Source organism: Pseudophryne corroboree, chromosome 4, assembly GCF_028390025.1.
Source record: "Pseudophryne corroboree isolate aPseCor3 chromosome 4, aPseCor3.hap2, whole genome shotgun sequence".
NCBI classification, from domain to species: domain Eukaryota; kingdom Metazoa; phylum Chordata; class Amphibia; order Anura; family Myobatrachidae; genus Pseudophryne; species Pseudophryne corroboree.
The window spans coordinates 265,922,290-265,946,165 of NC_086447.1; the positions used below are offsets into that span (position 1 = coordinate 265,922,290).

The window sequence follows — 23,876 nt, forward strand, 5'->3', positions numbered from 1 at the left end:
CCTGACACTCTTTGGGCTCCAAAAGTAAAAAGTATACATGTGGCACATGCACAGACCAGTCACTGTAAAATGAGTTTTTGTTAGAAGTGAACTAATTATAGAGATTTTCCTCATTTCTGTAAGCTCGAGGCTTGAATTTCACGCACTTCTGGGTTTATTCAGCTGCATATTCACATGTAGAAATTGCATTTCAAAAAGCCAATTAGGAATTGGCTGGATTACATTAGTGGTTTGATATTGGGAGTTTCATTAAAAGTGACTGGAAGTTAGTAACTTTGTTTTTGATGTTCAAATGCACAGCAGTAGCACTTTAATGAAAAGTATGTTATTTATTTATTTTTTGTTAAAATGTGATGTGATGAATTGTGAGCTATCTGCTATCACTATGGGTCACAGTTGGGGGGACAGCTGGATTTCCATTTGGGGCTGGGGCTCACAGTTTGTAACTTTGTACTTTTACCAACATTTTAGTATTCTCCAAATACCAATATAAACAGAAACATATGGTTATACATTGGTGCTTGGAAGTTTGTGAACCCCTCAGAGTTTACTATATTTCTGCTGAAATCTCATATCTATACAGTATATCTGTCTCTGTCTGTCTGTCTGTCTGTCTATCAATCTATCTAATCTATCTAATCTATCTAATCTATCATAAATATGGATATACTGTATGTATATATATACTAGGTGCTTCATCGCGCCCTACGGGCGCTCTTCACACCGTCGAAAGGGGCTATGCCCCCTTAACCCCTGCACGCCTTGCTGCGGTTCAATATTTGTATGAGTGGATAGAGGGGATAGAGAGACGCGGGCCGGTAGGGAGGGGATAGATAGAAAGGGGGCGGTAGGGAGGGGATAGAGAGACGTGGGGTGGCAGGGAGGGGATAGAGAGACGCAGGGCCGTAGGGAGGGGATAGAGAGACGCAGGGCGGTAGGGAGGGGATATATAGAGACGCGGGGCGGTAGGGAGGGGATAGAAAGACACGGGGCGGTATGGAGGGGATAGAGAGACGCGGGTCGGCAGGGAGGGGATAGAGAGACGCGGGGCGGTAGGGAGGGGATAGAGAGACCCGGGGCGATAGGGAGGGGATACAGAGAGGCAAGGCGGCTGGGAGGGGATAGAGAGACGCGGGGCGGTAGGGAGGGGATACAGAGACGCGGGGCGGTAGGAGGGGATACAGAGACACGGGGCGGTAGGGAGGTGATACAGAGACGCAGAGCGGTAGGGAGGGGATACTGAGACGCGGGCGGTAGGGAGGGGATACAGAGGCATAGGGAGGAGGGGATAGAGAGAGGCGGGGCGGTAGGGAGGGGATATAGAGACGCGGGCGGTAGGGAGGGGATAGAGAGACGCGGGCGGCTGGGAGGGGATATAGAGACGCGGAGTGGTAGGGAGGGGATAGAGAGACGCGGGGCGGCTGGGAGGGGATATAGAGACGCAGGGCGGTAGGGAGGGGATAGAGAGACGTGGGGCGGTAGGGAGGGGATAGAGAGACGCGGGGCGGCTGGGAGGGGATATAGAGACGCTGGGCGGTAGGGAGGGGATAGAGAGACGCGAGGCGGTAGGGAGGGGATAGAGAGACGCGGGGCGGTAGGGAGGGGATATAGAGACGCGGGGCGGTAGGGAGGGGATAGAGAGATGCGGGGCAGTAGGGAGGGGATATAGAGACGCGGGGCGGTAGGGAGGGGATAGAGAGACGCGAGGCGGTAGGGAGGGGATAGAGAGACGCGGGGCGGTAGGGAGGGGATATAGAGACGCGGGGCGGTAGGGAGGGGATAGAGAGACGCGGGGTGGGAGGGAGGGGATATAGAGACGCGGGTCAGCAGGGAGGGTCCCCAGTGAGGAAGCTGATGAAGAGAGGGGGGAAAGTAGTGGAGGGGGAGGGCACCAGAAGAGGAGACTTGTGTAAAGTGGCGAGCAGACATAGAAACAGTGGGTAGGATGGCCGGAGGGACTCACCGTTGGGGCTGTGGGCGGCTGCTGCAGGCTGGTAAACAGTACAGTGTCCAGAGGCGTCACTGGGTCAGCATTTCAGCATTACTGTTACACACATCTCTCCTCCCCCCCGCGGCCGAAAAGGGGGCGTGGCCTGCTGTGAAAGGGGCGTGGCCTCGCGGGTCTGTTCTCTCTCGCTCCGGGGGTGTTTTCAGCTTGCCTGTAGATGCTGGCAGCCCCCGGAGACTGGAGAGTGTGTGCCGGCTGTGTGACAGGAGGAGAGTGCTGCAGGAGATGACGTCACTGCAGCACTTGCCTCCTGTCACAGCAGGAGAGCTGACAGCGGGATTTGTGCGGAGGAGGCGGCGGGTCTGTGTACACGGCGCAGGGAGGGCTATGAGAGCCTTCTCCTGCGCCACCCGTCCCTCCTAATGTGTATGCCGGGGGCGGCATCAGCCGTTGTTGTTCGCCCGGCGCCGCGGCCGGGGAATCAGGGCTGCTGATGGGTGGGGGGAGGGGAGAGACAGAGATGGACAGGCAGCAGGAGCAGAGACTTGCTGACTCCGCCCACCGCTGTGACTCCACCCAGCGTTACAGGCACAGAGTCACAGATTTAGACAAATATATAGGAGATATATATATATATATATATATATATATATATACACTGCTCAAAAAAAATAAAGGGAGCACTAAAATAACACATCCTAGATCTGAATGAAAGAAATAATAAGATTTTACTTACCGATAAATCTATTTCTCGTAGTCCGTAGTGGATGCTGGGGACTCCGTCAGGACCATGGGGAACAGCGGGCTCCGCAGGAGACAGGGCACATCTAAAAAGCCTTTTAGGTCACATGGTGTGTACTGGCTCCTCCCCCTATGACCCTCCTCCAAGCCTCAGTTAGGTACTGTGCCCGGACGAGCGTACACAATAAGGAAGGATCTTGAATCCCGGGTAAGACTCATACCAGCCACACCAATCACACCGTACAACTTGTGATCTGAACCCAGTTAACAGTATGATAACAAAACGAAGTAGCCTCTAAAAAGATGGCTCACAACAATAGTAATAACCCGATTTTTGTAACAATAACTATGTACAAACATTGCAGACAATCCGCACTTGGGATGGGCGCCCAGCATCCACTACGGACTACGAGAAATAGATTTATCGGTAAGTAAAATCTTATTTTCTCTAACGTCCTAGTGGATGCTGGGGACTCCGTCAGGACCATGGGGATTATACCAAAGCTCCCAAACGGGCGGGAGAGTGCGGATGACTCTGCAGCACCGAATGAGAGAACTCCCGGTCCTCCTTAGCCAGAGTATCAAATTTGTAAAATTTTACAAACGTGTTCTCCCCTGACCACGTAGCTGCTCGGCAAAGTTGTAATGCCGAGACCCCTCGGGCAGCCGCCCAGGATGAGCCCACTTTCCTTGTGGAGTGGGCCTTTACAGATTTAGGCTGTGGCAGGCCTGCCACAGAATGTGCAAGTTGGATTGTGCTACATATCCAACGTGCAATCGTCTGTTTAGACGCAGGAGCACCCATCTTGTTGGGTGCATACAATATAAACAACGAGTCAGATTTTCTGACTCCAGCTGTCCTTGAAATATATATTTTCAATGCTCTGACAACGTCCAGTAACTTGGAGTCCTCCAAGTCGCTAGTCGCCGCAGGCACCACAATAGGCTGGTTCAAGTGAAAAGCCGAAACCACCTTAGGGAGAAATTGAGGACGTGTCCGCAATTCTGTCCTGTCCGAATGGAAAATCAGATATGGGCTTTTGTACGACAAAGCCGCCAATTCTGAAACTCTCCTGGCTGAAGCCAGGGCCAATAGCATGGTTACCTTCCATGTAAGGTATTTTAAATCTACCGATTTTAAAGGCTCAAACCAATGAGATTTGAGAAAATTTAGAACCACGTTCAAATCCCACGGTGCCACTGGAGGCACTATTGGGGGTTGTATATGTAGTACACCTTTTACAAAAGTCTGTACTTCAGGCACTGACGCCAATTCTTTCTGGAAGAAAATTGATAAGGCCGAAATTTGAACTTTAATGGACCCCAATTTTAGGCCCATAGACAATCCTGCTTGCAGGAAATGTAAGAATCGACCCAATTGAAATTCTTCCGTTGGAGCCTTCTTGGCCTCACACCACGCAACATATTTTCTCCAAATACGGTGATAATGTTGTGCGGTCACATCTTTCCTGGCTTTAATTAAAGTCGGAATAACTTCCTCAGGAATGCCCTTTTCTTTTAGAATCCGGCGTTCAACCGCCATGCCGTCAAACGCAGTCGCGGTAAGTCTTGGAACATACAAGGTCCCTGTTGAAGCAGGTCCCTTCTTAGAGGTAGAGGCCACGGATCCTCCGTGAGCATCTCTTGAAGTTCTGGATACCAAGTTCTTCTTGGCCAGTCCGGAGCTACCAGTATTGTTCTTACTCCTCTTTTCCGTATAATTCTCAGTACCTTTGGTATGAGAGGCAGAGGAGGGAACACATATACTGACTGGTACACCCATGGTGTTACCAGAGCGTCCACAGCTATTGCCTGTGGGTCTCTTGACCTGGCGCAATACCTGTCCAACTTTTTGTTGAGGCGAGACGCCATCATGTCCACCTTTGGTTTTTCCCAACGGTTCACCATCATGTTGAAAACTTCTGGATGAAGTCCCCACTCTCCCGGGTGAAGGTCGTGTCTGCTGAGGAAGTCTGCTTCCCAGTTGTCCACTCCCGGGATGAACACTGCTGACAGTGCTACGACATGATTCTCCGCCCAGCGCAGAATCCGTGCAGTTTCCGTCATTGCACTTCTGCTTCTCGTGCCGCCTTGTCGGTTGACGTGGGCGACTGCCGTGATGTTGTCGGACTGGATCAGCACCGGCTGATCCTGAAGCAGAGGTCTTGCTTGGCTTAGGGCATTGTATATCGCTCTTAGCTCCAGTATATTTATGTGAAGAGACTTTTCCAGGTTTGACCACACACCCTGGAAGTTTCTTCCCTTTGTGACTGCTCCTCAACCTCGTAGGCTGGCATCCGTAGTCACCAGGACCCAGTCCTGTATGGAATCTGCCGAAAGGAATCGCTTCGTACGAAGCCACCATTTTTCCCAGGACTCTCGTGCATTGATGTACTGACACAGTTCCTGGTTTTAGGAGGTTCCTGACAAGTTCGGATAGCTCCTTTGCCTTCTCCTCTGGGAGAAATACCTTTTTCTGAACCGTGTCCAGAATCATGCCCAAAAACAACAGATGTGTTGTCGGAGTCAATTGAGATTTTGGAAGATTTAGAATCCACCCATGTTGCCGAAGCACTACTTGTGATAGTGCCACACTGGCTTCCAGCTGTTCTCTGGACTTTGCCCTTATTAGGAGATCGTCCAAGTACGGGATAATTAATACGCCTTTTCTTCGTAGAAGAACCATCATTTCGGTCATTACCTTGGTAAAGACCCGAGGAGCCGTGGACAAACCAAACGGCAGCGTTTGAAACTGATAATGACAGTCTTGTATCACGAACCTGAGATACCCTTGGTGTGAAGGGTAAATTGGGACATGTAGATAAGCATCTTTTATGTCCAAGGACACCATGAAGTCCCCCTCTTCCAGGTTTGCTATCACTGCTCTGAGTGACTCCATCTTGAACTTGAATTTCTGTATATACAGGTTCAAGGATTTCAGATTTAGAATAGGTCTTACCGAACCGTCCGGTTTCGGTACCACAAATAGTGTGGAATAATACCCCTTTCCCTGTTGTAGGAGGGGTACCTTGACTATCACCTGCTGAGAATACAGCTTGTGAATGGCTTCCAAAACCAACGTCCTTTCTGAGGGAGACGTTGGTAAAGCAGACTTTAGGAACCGGCGAGGAGGAGACCTTTCGAACTCCAGCATGTACCCCTGAGATATTATCTGCAGGACCCACGGGTCTACTTGTGAGTGATCCCATTGATTGCTGAAATTTTTGAGCCGACCCCCCACCGTTCCTAAGTCCACTTGTACAGCCCCAGCGTCATGCTGATGGCTTTGTAGAAACCGGGGCGGGCTTCTGTTCCTGGGTAGGGGCTGCTTGCTGCCCTTTCTTACCCTTTCCTCTGCCTCGCGGCAGATAAGACTGTCCTTTTGGTCGCTTTTTATAGGAGCGAAAGGACTGCGGCTGAAAAGACGGTGTCTTTTTCTGTTGGGAAGGAGTCTGAGGTAAAAAAGTGGATTTGCCGGCAGTTGCCGTGGCCACCAAGTCCGAAAGACCGACCCCAAACAATTCCTCTCCCTTGTATGGCAATACTTCCATATGCCTCTTGGAATCCGCATCACCTGACCACTGTCGCGTCCATAAACTTCTTCTGGCAGATATGGACATTGCGCTTACTCTTGATGCTAGAGTACAAACATCTCTCTGAGCATCTCGCATATAAAGAAAAGCATCCTTTAATTGCTCTAGAGTCAATAAAATACTGTCCCTATCCAGGGTATCAATATTTTCAGTCAGAGAATCCAACCACACTACCCCAGCACTGCACATCCAGGCTGAGGCTATTGCCGGTCGCAGTATAACACCAGTATGCGTGTATATACTCTTCAGTGTAGTTTCCAGCCTCCTATCTGCTGGATCCTTGAGGGCGGCCGTATCAGGAGACGGCAACGCCACTTGCTTTGATAAACGTGTGAGCGCCTTATCCACCCTAGGGGGTGTTTCCCAGCGCGCCCTAACCTCTGGTGGGAAAGGGTATAATGCCAATAACTTCTTTGAAATTGGCAATTTTCTATCGGGGGTAACCCACGCTTCTTCACACACATCATTCAATTCCTCTGATTCTGGGAAAAATACAGGCAGTTTTTTAACCCCCCACATAATACCCCTTTTTGAGGTACCAGTAGTATCAGAGAGCTGCAAAGCCTCCTTCATTGCCGTGATCATATAACGTGTGGCCCTATTGAAAAATACGTTTACTTCCTCACCGTCGACACTAGATTCATCTGTGTCGGTACCCGTGTCGACTGACTGAGGTAAGGGACGTTTTACAGCCCCTGACGGTGTCTGAGATGCCTGAACCGGTACTAACTGGTTTGCCGGGCGTCTCATTTCGTCAACTGACTTTTGTAATGTGCTGACATTATCACGTAATTCCATAACCAAAGCCATCCATTCCGGTGTCGACTCCCTAGGGGGTGACATTACCATCATCGGCAATTGCTCTGCCTCCACACCAACTTCGTCCTCATACATGTCGACACACACGTACCGACACACACAGCAGCCACACAGTGAATGCTCTATTGAAGACAGGACCCTCCTAGCCCTTTGGGGAGACAGAGGGAGAGTTTGCCAGCACACACCAAAAGCGCTATACTGTATATAACAACCCTAGAAGGTGTTGTTTCTATATATGCGCTCTCAATATATAATTATATCGCCAATTTATGCCCCCCCTCTCTTTGTTACCCTGTTTCTGTAGTGCAGTGCAGGGGAGAGTCGTGGGAGCCTTCCTCACCAGCGGAGCCGTGCAGGAAAATGGCGCCGAGTGCTGAGGAGAATAAGCTCCGCCCCTTTTTCGGCGGCTTTTCTCCCGGTTTTTTTAATAAACTGGCCTGGGTTAAATACATACATATAGCCTTAATGGCTATATGTGATGTATTTATTTGCCTCTAAGGTACTCTATATTGCTGCCCAGGGCGCCCCCAGCAGCGCCCTGCACCCTCCGTGACCGAGATCCGTGAGCCGTGTAGCAACAATGGCGCACAGCTGCAGTGCTGTGCGCTACCTCTATGAAGACTGAAGTCTTCTGCCGCCTGTTTCCGGACCTCCGTTCTGCCGTTCTTCAGCGTCTGTAAGGGGGATCGGCGGCGCGGCTCCGGGACGAACCCCAGGCTGACCTGTGTTCCGACTCCCTCTGGAGCTCAGTGTCCAGTAGCCTAAGACTTCAATCCTCCTGCAGGCAGGTGAGTTGCAAGTCTCTCCCCTAAGTCCCTCGTTGCAGTGCTCCTGTCGCCAGCAGGAGACACTGATTAGAAACCTAAAAAAAAACTTTTCTAACTAGCTCTTTAAGAGAGCCACCTAGATTGCACCCTCTCGGACGGGCACAAAAACCTAACTGAGGCTTGGAGGAGGGTCATAGGGGGAGGAGCCAGTACACACCATGTGACCTAAAAGGCTTTTTAGATGTGCCCTGTCTCCTGCGGAGCCCGCTGTTCCCCATGGTCCTGACGGAGTCCCCAGCATCCACTAGGACGTTAGAGAAATTCTTATTAACTACTTTGTTCTTTACATAATTGAATGTGCTGTCAACAAAATCACACAAAAATTATCAATGGAAATCAAATTTATTAACAAATGGAGGTCTGGATTTGGAGTTACACTCAAAATTAAAGTGGAAAAACACACTACAGGCTGATCTAACTTTGATGTAATGTCCTTAAAACAAGTCAAAATGAGGTTCAGTAGTATGTGTGGCCTCCATGTGCCTGTATGACCTCCCTACAACGCCTGGGCATGCTCCTGATGAGTTGGCGGATGGTCTCCTGAGGGATCTCCTCCCAGACCTGGACTAAAGCATCCGCCAACTCCTGGACAGTCTGTGGTGCAACGTGGCGTTGGTGGATGGAGCGAGACATGATGTCCCAGATGTGCTCAATTGGATTCAGGTCTGGGGAACGGGCGGGCCAGTCCATAGCATCAATGCCTTCGTCTTGCAGGAACTGCTGACACACTCCAGCCACATGAGGTCTAGCATTGTCTTGCATTAGGAGGAACCCAGGGCCAACTGCACCAGCATATGGTCTCACAAGGGGATTGAGGATCTCATCTCAGTACCTAATGGCAGTCAGGCTACCTCTGGCGAGCACATGGAGGGCTGTGCGGCCCCCCAAAGAAATGCTACCCCACACCATTACTGACCCACTGCCAAACCGGTCATGCTGGAGGATGTTGCAGGCAGCAGAACGTTCTCCTTGGCATCTCCAGACTCTGTCACGTCTGTCACATGTGCTCAGTGAGAACCTGCTTTCATCTGTGAGTGCCAGTGGCGAATTTGCCAATCTTGGCGTTCTCTGGAAAATACCAAACGTCCTGCACGGTGTTGGGCTGTAAGCACAACCCCCACCTGTGGACGTCGGGCCCTCATACAACCCTCATGGAGTCTGTTTCTGATCATTTGAGTAGACACATGCACATTTGTGGCTTGCTGGAGGTCATTTTGCAGGGCTCTGGCAGTGCTCCTCCTGTTCCTCCTTGCCCAAAGGTGGAGGTAGCGGTCCTGCTGCTGGGTTGTTGCCCTCCTACGGCCTCCTACACGTTTCCTATGTACTGGCCTGTCTCCTGGTAGCGCCTCCATGCTCTGGACACTACGCTGACAGACACAGCAAACTTTCTTGCCACAGCTCGCATTGATGTGCCATCCTGGATGAGCTGCACTACCTGAGCCACTTGTGTGGGTTGTAGACTCCGTCTCATGCTACCACTAGAGTGAAAGCACCGCCAGCTTTCAAAAGTGACCAAAACATCAGCCAAAAAGCATAGGAGCTGAGAAGTGGTCTGTGGTCACCACCTGCAGAACAACTCCTTTATTGGGGGTGTTTTGCTAATTGCCTATAATTTCCACCTGTTGTCTATTCCATTTGCACAGCAGCATGTGAAATTGATTGTCAATCAGTGTTGCTTCCTAAGTGGACAGTTTGATTTCACCGAAGTGCGATTGACTTGGAGTTACATTGTGTTGTTTAAGTGTTCCCTTTATTTTTTTGAGCAGTATATATATATATATATATATATATATATAATATATATACACACAAATGATATCCCTGTGGAGCGCTCTTATTTAACAAATTAGGCAGCTATTTGTCTAATGATGAAACTTTTTCTGGATATATACATAAAGAGAGGATGACCTTACACATTTAGTCATCCATATTTTAAAAATACATATCTTTTTGTTGTTAAGACAGTATGGTTCAAATTCACATTTGTAATGAAAAAAGATGAATCTTTCTTTACAAAATAATGTTGATCATTAGAAATACAATTTGTTCAATTTATACATTTAAAATGAATAAAAAAAGTTTTCATTTAACGCATTTCGTCTAAATGCGACTTTTTCAGGGGTGTTCTTTTTGGGTGTAACCAGAGAAATAAGAAAAATAAAAAATACAAAAGGAACATAAATGAGGAGAAGAATATGCACATTGAAAACAGTTATAATATCTATATTATCCAGAAAGTCTATAATTCAAGAAGGCTAGTTTATTTATATGTATCTTTAATACATTCTTGACTCATGTTATGTTATAACTACTTCTTTAAACAGTTATTTATATTACACTGAATTATAACATCAATGAAAACTCGTAACATGTATTGCAGTAATGGTTGTCTATTGAACGACTCCATACTAAATTGGTCGATTGATATATATATATAGTACTTACTTTTGAACAACATTTGTTATCTTATTGAAAATACTCTCGAAATTTGAGGAAATCTTCCCTTCTTAGGAGGTTAAAAATAATCTTTGATCATATCAATTATTATACCTATTTGGAATAAAATCCAATTTAGGTTATTATTTATAATGGAATTTTCACATATTTATCATTCTTTTAATCATAGATACTTACTAAATTTAAATCTGGGTTAGATTTCAAAGGTTTCAGATTTAGATAAGGTAATTTCCGCAGTTTGGCAAAATTTAATGGGATTCTCTAATTAGGACCATCCTAAAAAAAGGATATATCATTTTTTTTTATTTAATCTAAATAGTTTAAATTTGCATAGTGAGGTCAAAAATATAAAGATAAAATACTTACTGATTGCTAATATTAGTATTAGTATCCAAAATGAAGGCTTATAACTGTTATCCAGCCCCTTTTAGTTCTCCTAATAGAGACAATATATTACTGCATATTCTAATTTTAACCATAGTAAAGTAGGACAAATATTCCAATTGAAGCTTACCAGCAGCAATCCTATATGTCTGTATGCATAGGAATCCAAATGTAGAATGAATGCTGGGCTCACAGGCTCACTATTTAAGCTAATCGGTTGGGGAGCTTAAATAGTGAGCCTGTGAGCCCAGCATTCATTCTACATTTGGATTCCTATGCATAATATATACTCCAATGCCGCCATTGGAGGATATATTACACGTATCTTATCTCTGTCTGTCTATTCTAAATAAATATGGATATACTGTATATATATGTATATCCTCCAATGGCGGCACTCAGGAAAAGAAAGAAGACTCATACAGCAGCTTGTTAGGCAACGTTTCAGCGCTTCCTTGCACTTTTATCAAGCCAATATTGGCTTGATAAAAGCACAAGGAAGCGCTGAAACATTGCCTAACAAGCTGCTGTTTGAGTCTTCTTTCTTTTCCTGAGTGCCGCCATTGGAGGATATATTACACGTAGCCCTTGGCTATTGGTGAGGAAGGCATCGGGCACAGTTACTTGTGGCTTCCAGTGAGTGCCGGAGTTTGGAGTCATCAGGCAGCATACATATCAAGAGTCAGACTTGCATAACAAATAACATCTTAAATACCTTTAGTTCTCCCGCCGTCCGCTGCCAGCCCGCAACGCTCCCCCACTGTTAGGCCTGGAAGTTCGGGAGGTCCGCTGCTTCTGGCCAACGTTGGCATCAGGGTCGCCATGGAGACTTGGTGTCGGCTGGCGAGACAACAAAACATAGTGCAACACATAATAGACACACCAACATTTAAAAAAACATAAATAATAAACTACTTTCTACAGCAGACTAATGTCATGGTTTATAAGACATACTGGGGGGTATTCAAATGTTTGAAAAGTCAGTTGGGTGTCTGTTTTTTCTTCTTCTATCTAATAGACAGGAAAAAACAGACACTCAATCGACTTTTCAAACATTTGAATTTCCCCCACTATGTATAGAAGCGATCATGTCTATTAATTATATAAACAGGTATAAACAAACCTCTATTAGAATTGTAATTAAGGCAAAAGCAGACCAGAAAATCACATCAGGATGTATTTATTTTAAACATCCTGAACAATATCATATGTTAATAAATAACTATGTTATCAATTTAGTCTAACATTTCATCAAGAATGAATAGTTATCACTATGAAGAGAACCTTAAAGAAAAACATTCCGATTTAATTGTTTATTAAGACCCCTGGGTCTCACAGTGTCTAGTATGTTTATCCATTTAGCCTCCAGTTGTAAAAGTCTCTTATGTCTGCCCCCACGTCTTCCATCATCCACCACATGATCAATGACCATGTGTTTCAAACTTGAGATGTTATGTCTTAAATCGGCAAAATGTCTGGCCTGGTTTGTCAATTTTCCTCCCACTAAGAGCTGCTCTAATTGAAGTCCTTTGCAGGGCCATCCATTCTTTAAAGCATCGTATTGTTTTGATGACATAACAAAGTCCGCATGGGCATTTAATCAGGTAGACAACAAAGGTACTGGACCGTGATAGAGGGTGACGGATGTCATATCTATGACCATTGTGCGGATGATAAAAATATCTGCCCATGATCATGTATCTGCATGTCATACAGTTAGGGCACTGAAAGCAACCATTCCTTTTTGTTAGAATTCCCTTGGCATATGCCAGCTGTTTGGTTACATCCGTATGGACCATCCAGTCTCTAATGTTCAATGCAGCTAGAATTACCAGCAACCCTGCTGAACTTGAAGAAGCACTCTCAGATGTGACAACACGATTTATGGATAAAGGATACAGCCGCAGCATGCTACAGACGTGCGAACAGGAAGTAGCATTGATGAATAGGGATGATCTACTGATCTACCCAGGAGTAATCAACAAGTCCTACCCTTTGTCACCAAGTACAACACCTCAAGTCCAGTGGTTCCAAGGGATTTTAAGGCCCTATGGCTGATTGTTACTACAGACAAAAGCTTAACGTCCTTCCACAAGAAAAGACCCATGGTTTGCCACACCAGGGGCAAAAGTATTAAAGACTTTGTTGTACACTCTGACATCACGGGCTTTGACAATTTACCATCAACAACTTTTTTTATCAAGATCTCCCGGCTGTTATAGATGCCTTGGGTGCGAAACATGCAAATACATGACTGTAGGGTCGTCTATTGTTTCAAGTTCATCTGGTAAATCTTACAACATACGTCATGTCCTTACTTGTACTACCACTTTTATAGTCTATTTAATCACTTGCCCATGCAACTTCCAATATGTGGGCAAAACAGTGCGTAATGCACGGGAGCGTTTTGCCATGCATAGGTCTGCAGTGAAATCTGCTCTTACAGGCAAATTGTCCGATCAGCCAGTAGCCAGGCATTATGCAGAACGAGGCCATTGCCTCAAGGATCTTCGTTTCCAGATCATTGACCACATCCCCAAGATCTTGAGAGGGGGAGATAGAGCAGGAACCCTGTTGAGGCTGGAGGCGTGATGGATGTTCAAACTGGGCACTGTGAGACCTAAGGGCCTGAATGACAAAATCCAATGGAATGTTTTTTAAGATAACGCATAGTTATGGTCTTTTGCCTGCAGTAAACATATGCGTTTGATGGTTATAGGCTTTACACTCTTGATGTGTTTAAATATTTGATGTCCGACTTATACATTGTATCTAGAGGCTTTAACAGTTTAGGGTATGCCTTATCAGCTATAAGTATCATCATTTTTAGGTTGATTTTGACATATGTCTCGATTCCATAATTATAACATCGGGACAGGGATTGATAATGCAGCTTTTTAATCTATGTTTTCTGCTATATAGTAGGATACAGAACCAGCCAGCCGCTTTGACTAAATAAGTAACTTAATGGCATTAAGTATAATTTGTTCAGGGTATAAAAATATTGACACAGCTCAGTGACATGTTCACCAGTTTTAACACCTATGTCCACTGATAGTCTTATGGCTATGATTTCAATGATAATGTATTTTAGAACCTATTATTATTATTATTTGCACTGTTTTCACTTTAGCACATATTGTATTTATTACAGCGTGGACATTTGACCATCGTGACCGGGTTGCCTAGCAATCCCTAGGTTGCTATGACCACGACAGTAGCCACTCTGGGCACTGTTTACTGGGGGGTTGCCAGGGATACATCGAGGACCACCGGCGCGTATTTGGATCACATGACCGGCGCACATATGTCACAGGAGCCAGGACGGAAGCAGGTAGCTTACCCGGTTTCCGCTGTATTTCCCGCCGGCGGGACTCCTTCACCATAAAGGTATTTGATTCATGCACTGTTTTCACTTTCTGTTCCACTCACCTTGACAAAGGGGCGTCTGTGCCCCGAAATGTTGGGATGCTTTTTTTGATGTGATGTGACACATTAAAGTACACACTTCTTTTGATATTTATCTTGTTCCAGTCTCTGAGTGCCGCTGTTTGATAAGGACTGTTTTGTGTAATATATATATATATATATATATATATATATATATATATACCCATAGTATTGCATAGGTGCACTCTCCTCTTTAATTTCTTCACCATGCAGGGTGCTCTTTAATTATTTCTCACAGGAATTGTCCATATCCACAAAAGTACAGGCACTCACTACTATTTTCATGTTCCAACAACACACGATTTTTATTAATGTTTAATCTCCAGGCACAGCTGTATCAATTCGCTGTTTCAATAAAGCATGTTCATTGGCTCAGGGTCATAAGATGCAACTTATCATATATATCTCTTTTTCAAAATATATTGCAGTGATCATCAGGAAAAAGAACTTCCACTTATTGCATATTCCACTCTGTGACTCCAAATATTATGCCAACATGCTTTTCCATTATAAAATACATCATGTTTCTTTAATATGTCTGTCGACTTCGGGCACTTACGTGCCTTATTAGACTCACATCTATAATAAACAAAATGAACCATTACATAAAGATTTGTTATAGGTGCATCCATCAGTAGTACTCACTCAGCAGTTCCCATCAACCACCTGTTATGGCTGGATCCCCGGCGTGCATTCAAAACCAGCTGCGCATGTCCACACACTTCCTCCATGTCCGGGCTTTAAACACCCCCACTCCGGTCACGTGTCGCGCTAGACTCATGTCTATTACAATGCGCGCATCACGTCCGGCTCCATTCTATGACTCACTAATGACATGTTGTGTCTCGCGCCCTGTTATGACGCTTTTGCGGTTCACATGCGTTTCACCCGTTCGTCACTATTTACTTCCTCGATTTTCATAGAATCAATCTTCACCTTTCTATTCACACTATATTTTAGTTATTTCCATATACTGAATTAACCCTTGGGAGCAACTAGTGATGCATGCACCTTCACAATCAAACTAAACAATCACCCCTTACATATTAAAATCATTGATCGTATACCTTTGTACATGACCCCTTTAAAAACACATATCATCCCCTTGATTATCAAATGTGATCCTTTTCTCTTCTTATATTACTTACTGTATTCCAAGTTCACACTTGTTACCTCAACACCATCTACTATTGTCCCAAAAAACATTTGAAATTAATATTTTCATTCATCCCCCTTGGGGCGATGGTGTCCAAGTCATAGATCCATCTTGCCTCCTTTCTCAACAACATCTGTTCCCTATCCCCCCTCTTTCTAGGGGTGGGACATGATCTATCAACATGCATCTCAATGATGCCACTGGGTGTGATTTCTGTAAAAAATGTCTCGCCACAGGTTTATCACTCCTGCCTTCCCCTATGGCCTCTCTAATTGACCTTCTATGATTGGCCATTCTTTCTCTAAAATTCCTAGAGGTCTTACCCACGTAGACAAGACTACATGGGCACTTCAGTATATAAATTAAAAATTTTGATGTACATGTCAACCAATGCTTAATCCATATTTGTATCCCTGTATGAGGGTGTGAAAAAGTTTTCCCTGCTATCATACCACTACATGTCGTACATCCCGTATACTTATAACACCCAAAATTCCTTGTACCTAACCATGATCTTGTTGGCTTCTGCAAAAAAAATTTTGTTGGTTTCATCAATAACTGTTTCAAATTTGGGCCTCTCTTAAATGCCACTAATGGGTTTCCAACCGCTCCTTCAAAGATCTATCTGTTTTAATTATTGGCCAATGTTTTCCTACTGCTCTAGCAAATGTTGTTGCCCTAGTGTCAAATTTATTTGATATCATAAAATTATTTCCTTCCTTTGAAGGCCTCCTTTGATCCTGTCCCTCACAATTTTTTTGTGCCCTGATCAGGCCTTACTATAGACAAAGAAAGATTCCCAGGGGTTTCAGGATCCAGAATGTGCCAACGATTGGCCGCACAAATCCTGCATTTTGCAATAGATGGTCCAGTGTTTTAAATAAGTGTTCAATGGACCTGTTACTCCTGGTAATTGAAGAGGTAGGAAATTATCTTAAAAAAACTAGGGTAGAACTTGGAAAGTTCAAAACCTCATTTCAACCGAAACTAGTAGAGGATACAAATGAAAAATGGTTGGAGAAATTGTCTAGTAATATTGAACGGTATAGAAAGGATTTGGTTGCCTTTAAGAGAAATAAGTAGGATGTAGTTCTGAATGATTATAAAAATCACAATGTATATAGGTGGTTGAGCGGGGAGAGTACAAAATTTCCAAGGCCCCGCCAGAGAAATCAGAGATATAAACACCATTACTCCATAGATTCTACATACTCCTCCTCTGAGGCTGAACAGACAGACAAACTCCCACCCAGTGGTTCTGGCAATTTTTTAGGGGTCAGTTCAGATTTAGTGGAGTCAACAGATATAAGAGAAAAAAGAGGCCGCACCCGAGGAGGGGGAGGAAGGAGGGAAAGAAGGAAGCATTAGGGAGTAATGTCTTTAACCTCTCCAAATATCCCTTAACAGAGACAGAACTTTCAGTATTAGCACTTGGTTTTACTTTTGTACCAACTTTGAGAAATAATTAATTTGATACACAGGTGGATTTATACAAATTAGGTAGAAAGTTGAGACTGAAGGAGTTCTTTAAAGATACCAAAGGTGACAGAACAAGTAAATATGGAGCATTAAAAAACAGTCCAAGTACCTTTGATCCACAATCCAACAATGCCAGTATAAAAACTTTTTTACGTATGATAGAGAGTGATCATACTGAAGCAAATAAAAATCATTATGTTAGGAGTAATTTATCAAATGATCAAAGAAAGGCTCTTATATCATTGCAAAACAACAATGAGGTGGTCATTAGGATGGCTGATAAGGGGAGAACTGTAGTGGTACTTGACTATGATTAGTATGATTCTGAGATAAAACAACAGTTATCAGATCATGAGACATATGTGAAATTATCATCCAATCCAATGTTACAAATTAAGATCAAAGTTGATAGACTATTAGAAATAGGAGTCCAATATGGTTGGATAGATAAAGAATTGGCAGATTTGTTGACTGTAGAGAACCCGATATGTCCAATTTTTTACAGTATACCAAAATTACATAAGTCAAGTGTGGCCCCCCCTGTCCGCCCTATAGTGTCAGCTAGGAATTCGGTATTACAACCAATTGCACAATATATTGACTTGCTTCTTCAGCCCATAGTAGTCAAGAGTACGAGTTACATCCGAGATACTCCGCATTTACTGTCTAAGTTAAAGGATCTTAAGGTCCCATTTGAACAGATCTATTTTGCAACTTTAGATGTTTCATCTTTGTATACAGTAATCCCTCATTTATTGGTGGTAGAAGCAACACATAAAACTTTGTCTCAAGAGAATTTTATTGGTCCTCCGGTTGAATATGTTTGTGATCTGATTCTATGTATACTTGAGAATAATCATTTTCAATATGGTAGTTCATATTATGTGCAGAATGCTGGGACTGCGATGGGTTCTAATTTGGCCCCGGCTTATGCTAATATATTCATGACTAATTATGAGGAGACATATGTGTATCCCAAATATGGTCCCAGCATTCTGCACTATTTTCGTTTCATTGACGATATTTTGATGTTTTGGTGTGGTACTGAAACCCATTTTCATGAAATGGTTACAGAACTTAATTCATTAAATAGTCCAATACATTTCACGAGTAATTTACAGCATTCTTGGATTGAATTTTTGGACGTGGCCATTTTTAAAATAGAGGGAAGACTAGGAACCACATTGTACAGAAAAAGTACGGATAGAAATTCGTTACTATTTGAGACAAGTCATCATCCCAAATCACTTAAGCAAGGCCTTCCAGTTTCTCAATTTGTCAGAGTATTGAGGAATAATACTGAAGTAGAAAATGCAGAGATACAATTACTGGAAATGAAGGAATGCTTTTTAGAGAGGGGGAATTCTAGAAAGGTATTAAACCAAGGCCTGATCGGGGCACAAAAAATTTGTGAGGGACAGGATCAAAGGAGGCCTTCAAAGGAAGGAAATCATTTTATGATATCGAAGAAATATGACACTAGGGCAACAACATTTGCTAGAGCAGTAAGAAAACATTGGCCGATAATTAAAACAGATAGATCTTTGAAAGGCACGGTTGGAAACACATTAGTGGCATTTAAGAGAGGCCCAAATTTGAAACAGTTATTAATGAACCAACAAATATTTTTTTTTTGCAGAAGCCAACAAGATCATGGTTAGGTACAAGGAATTTTGGGTGTTATAAGTGTACGGGATGTACGACATGTAGTGGTATGATAGCAGGGAAAACTTTTTCACACCCTCATACAGGGATACAAATATGGATTAAGCATTGGTTGACATGTACATCAAAATTTGTAATTTATATAATTAAGTGCCCATGTAGTCTTGTCTATGTGGGTAAGACCTCTAGGAATTTTAGAGAAAGAATGGTCAATCATTGAAGGTCAATTAGAGAGGCCATAGGGGAAGGCAGGAGTGATAAACCTGTGGCGAGACATTTTTTACAGAAATCACACCCAGTGGCATCATTGAGATGCATGTTGATAGATCATGCCCCACCCCTAGAAAGAGGGGGGGGGGGATAGGGAACAGATGTTGCTGAGAAAGGAGGCGAGATGGATCTATGACTTGGACACCATCGCCCCAAGGGGGATGAATGAAAATACTAATTTCAAATGTTTTTTGGTCAATAGTAGATGGTGTTGAGGTAACAAGTGTGAACTTGGAATACAGTAGGTAATATAAGACGAGAAAAGGATCACATTTGATAATCAAGGGGATGATATGTGTTTTTAAAGGGGTCGTGTACTAAGGTATATGATCAATGATTTTAATATGTATGGGGTGTTTGTTTAGTTTGATTGTGAAGGTGCATGCATCACTAGTTGCTCCCATGGGTTAATTCAGTATATGGAAATAACTAAAATATAGTGTGAATAGAAAGGTGAAGATTGATTCTATGAAAATCGAGGAAGTAAATAGTGACGAACGGGTGAAACGCATGTGAACCGCAAAAGCGTCATAACAGGGCGCGAGACACAACATGTCATTAGTGAGTCATAGAATGGAGCCGGACGTGATGCGCGCATTGTAATAGACATAAGTCTAGCGCGACTCGTGACCGGAGTGGGGGTGTTTAAAGCCCGGACATGGAGGAAGTGTGTGGACATGCGCAGCTGGTTTGGAACGCACGCCGGGGATCCGGCCATGACAGGTAGTTGATGGGAACTGCTGAGTGAATGCTACTGATGGATGCACCTATAACAAATCTTTATGTAATGGTTTGTTTTGTTTATTTATAGATGTAAGTCTAATAAGGCACGTAAGCGGCCGAAGTCGACAGACATATTAAAGAAACATGATGTATCTTATAATGGAAAAGCATGTTGGCATAATATTTGGAATCACAGAATGGAATATGCAATAAGTGGAAGTTCTTTCTTCCTGATGTCACTGCAATATATTTTGAAAAAGAGATATATATGATAAGTTGCATCTTATGACCCTGAGCCAATGAACATGCTTTATTGAAACAGCGAATTGATACAGCTGTGCCTGGAGATTAAACATTAATAAAAATCATGTGTTGTTGGAACATGAAAATAGTAGTGAGTGCCTTTACTTTTGTGGATATATATATATATATATATATATATATATATATAAAAGAAAATTGGTGGTATTGGCGCTACTCCTCTCCTTAAAGCTTAGTAAAATGTCCTTTTTCCTCCTCTGTGGTGACAGGACTTTCCTTTTGGAAGTGCACTACCCGTGTTGTATAGGGTGGCAGCCCTTTTCTCCTGTGGTTTGCTGTTCAGGCTAACCGTTTGAAATCTAAAAAACAAAAGATGAGAATAGGCGCCTCCTAGTGCATTAACTCACATAAAAATGTGACCTCCACCTTAAATAACACCCTGGTGAATTCAAGGTGTACCTTGTATGGTGGAATTCCAACCACCTAAATGAATCGCAAAATACCATGTATTTCAGTGTATAATAGGGATATTTTTCATCACGATAATCCTGGTGGTGCTTTTCCCAAGTTTGTATCTCACATAATAAGGATAAAAGCAAAAAGGGACCAATAGTGCAATATGTTTCATTACAAATAAAAACACATTAATTTCAAAAAATTGGTCATAGATAAAAGTAGTTGCCCGTACAATATGAAAGATAAAAGACAGCTTATCTGTTATTAGTCGTCCATACGATAAAACACTCAACGCGTTTCGTCCTTTGCCCACGGCCTGGACTTCCTCAGGAGTATAATGATACATGCTACACTGATCCTATATTTATACCCATATCAATCTTTCAATCAAACAGGAAATTGATGGCTATCAGGTTCCCGGAAGTGATGTCACTTCCGCCCGGAAGACTTAAGATCCCATTGTTACCATAGCGTAATCGACATTATAAATTTAAAACAAAGTCCTAACAGACTTACTAACCCTGCGCTACTGCACAGAGTTATATTGTGTGTGGTCGGGAGGCTGATCCGCTCCAGGCCGCCGCGATCGCCGGAAATCACGGACGGATAGGGCATCACAGCCGCCCTTACTTTATTCAGCCTCGCGGCGCAAAGGGCGCATGCGCTGGCCCGTCGGTCACAATGCCGCCTGCCGTCGACGCACCCCTACGTCACGGGCATCTAAAGCTAGTGTCCACACATACAGCGCCATATTTAAGGAGACCAAATAGTACAAGATATGAACGGAAGTATTATACTAATGTAAAACGGAGAAATAGATCATAAAACATAATCAAAATAACTAATATCAAGAGATAATTAAGAAATAAGGGTAATACACCTTAAATACTGACCATTATTAAATGTGATTACTGTGTCATCATTAAAGTGCTCATATAATATTATTTCTATTTTTACCAGCCCCAAAAATTAAATACTATATTATACAAGAATAGACTACCTTATCACCTGTATAATTATGTGCATGACGTGCTTGTACATTTTTATCAATTAACTGATTGATAATTGAATTTAAAGTGACAGTGCCCTTAAATAAATTATAAAGTGCTATTAGTGTTAACAGTGTCTAAAAAAGGTGCATATATATAGACTCTCTTAAAACTAAAAGAACATCTTGACTGTTAGGGATACATAAGGAGAAAAGGGGATTATAATTTTAAATATATATAGGAATACTTCAAAGGAACGGTGCTATTTCATAATAATCATTTAGGCCGTTTGGAGCCAAAGTTTTTAGTTCATAAATCCAATACATCTCTCTTTGCGAGAGTATCTTTTCCCTATCACCTCCTCTTTGTCCCACTTTTATGATCTCAAGAATCCTGACTGTCAGACCCTTAGGATCAGATTTGTGGAAAAGATTAAAGTGTTTGGGTACTGAATGGTGTTCTTGTTTATTTTTAATGCTCCTGAGATGTTCTTGGATACGTAGTTTCAATTGTCGTTTCGTCTTTCCTATGTATCTCAGTCCACAGGGGCATTCAAGCATATAGACCACCCAATTGGTATTACATGTTGCTCTTTCTTTCATCAAGTAGGTTTTTGAACCTTCGGAATTTTTGAAGGATTTGGTATTAGGATTTATATACTGGCAGATGTTGCAATGCTGACATTTGAAAAGTCCATTCATGTCCCAGAGACTCTTTTTTTCTTGTTTGATAGGAAACAGCATACTAGGTGCAAGGCGATCTTTCAAGGTTTTTGCTTTTTTAAAAATTACTCGTGGTCTCTCCGGTAAAATGGTATTCAAAATGGGGTCCATTTTTAAAACCCCCCAATGCTTATTTAAAATCCCTCTAATTCTTTTATCTTGACAATTAAAAGTAGTAATAAAATTCAGCCCGGTATTTTCTTTATCTTTGTTCTTATATCTCAACAGATCTTGACGATTAGTAGCCAGTGTTTTCTCTCGTGCCTCATCTACTAGATCCTTAGGATAACCTCTTTCACGGAAACGTTTTCCATATAAACTCAATTGCTTTTCTGTATCCTCTAGATTAGTGCAGTTCCTTTTTATCCTGCAAAATTGCGAATAAGGAATATTGGTTTTCCATTTCATCGCATGTCCACTCTTATAGTGTACGTACGAGTTAGTATCCACTTCCTTAATAAAATTTCTGGTGATTACTTCAGTGCCATCATTAGTTAAAATCAAATCCAAATATTCAATTTCTGTAGTACCCATCTTGTAAGTAAAGGACAGGTTATAATCATTTTTACCTAAATGAATCATAAAATCTTTAAAACATTCAATAGTTCCGTCCCAGATTAAAAGTATGTCGTCAATATAACGTTTATATACGATAATGTGTTCAAGGTAGGGATTATTATGATACACAATCCTATGTTCCCAGCTTCCCATGTGCAGGTTGGCGAAGCTGGGCGCGAAAACAGTGCCCATAGCTGTTCCGCAAATTTGTAAATAAAAATTTTCTAAAAATTCTGTATCTAGAGGATACAGAAAAGCAATTGAGTTTATATGGAAAACGTTTCCGTGAAAGAGGTTATCCTAAGGATCTAGTAGATGAGGCACGAGAGAAAACACTGGCTACTAATCGTCAAGATCTGTTGAGATATAAGAACAAAGATAAAGAAAATACCGGGCTGAATTTTATTACTACTTTTAATTGTCAAGATAAAAGAATTAGAGGGATTTTAAATAAGCATTGGGGGGTTTTAAAAATGGACCCCATTTTGAATACCATTTTACCGGAGAGACCACGAGTAATTTTTAAAAAAGCAAAAAACTTGAAAGATCGCCTTGCACCTAGTATGCTGTTTCCTATCAAACAAGAAAAAAAGAGTCTCTGGGACATGATTGGACTTTTCAAATGTCAGCATTGCAACATCTGCCAGTATATAAATCCTAATACCAAATCCTTCAAAAATTCCGAAGGTTCAAAAACCTACTTGATGAAAGAAAGAGCAACATGTAATACCAATTGGGTGGTCTATATGCTTGAATGCCCCTGTGGACTGAGATACATAGGAAAGACGAAACGACAATTGAAACTACGTATCCAAGAACATCTCAGGAGCATTAAAAATAAACAAGAACACCATTCAGTACCCAAACACTTTAATCTTTTCCACAAATCTGATCCTAAGGGTCTGACAGTCAGGATTCTTGAGATCATAAAAGTGGGACAAAGAGGAGGTGATAGGGAAAAGAGACTCTCGCAAAGAGAGATGTATTGGATTTATGAACTAAAAACTTTGGCTCCAAACGGCCTAAATGATTATTATGAAATAGCACCGTTCCTTTGAAGTATTCCTATATATATTTAAAATTATAATCCCCTTTTCTCCTTATGTATCCCTAACAGTCAAGATGTTCTTTTAGTTTTAAGAGAGTCTATATATATGCACCTTTTTTAGACACTGTTAACACTAATAGCACTTTATAATTTATTTAAGGGCACTGTCACTTTAAATTCAATTATCAATCAGTTAATTGATAAAAATGTACAAGCACGTCATGCACATAATTATACAGGTGATAAGGTAGTCTATTCTTGTATAATATAGTATTTAATTTTTGGGGCTGGTAAAAATAGAAATAATATTATATGAGCACTTTAATGATG

General features: G+C 42.6%; 1 long non-coding RNA gene across 1 annotated transcript in view; it reads left to right on the plus strand.

Moving 5' to 3' along the window:
• LOC134911327 (uncharacterized) overlaps window positions 1-23,876 on the plus strand; it is a 66,922-nt gene that overhangs the window by 14,506 nt on the left and 28,540 nt on the right. The window contains exon 2 of the long non-coding RNA XR_010176484.1: window positions 13,924-14,159. This is a non-coding gene — a long non-coding RNA (uncharacterized LOC134911327). The remainder of the gene's footprint in view (window positions 1-13,923; window positions 14,160-23,876) is intronic.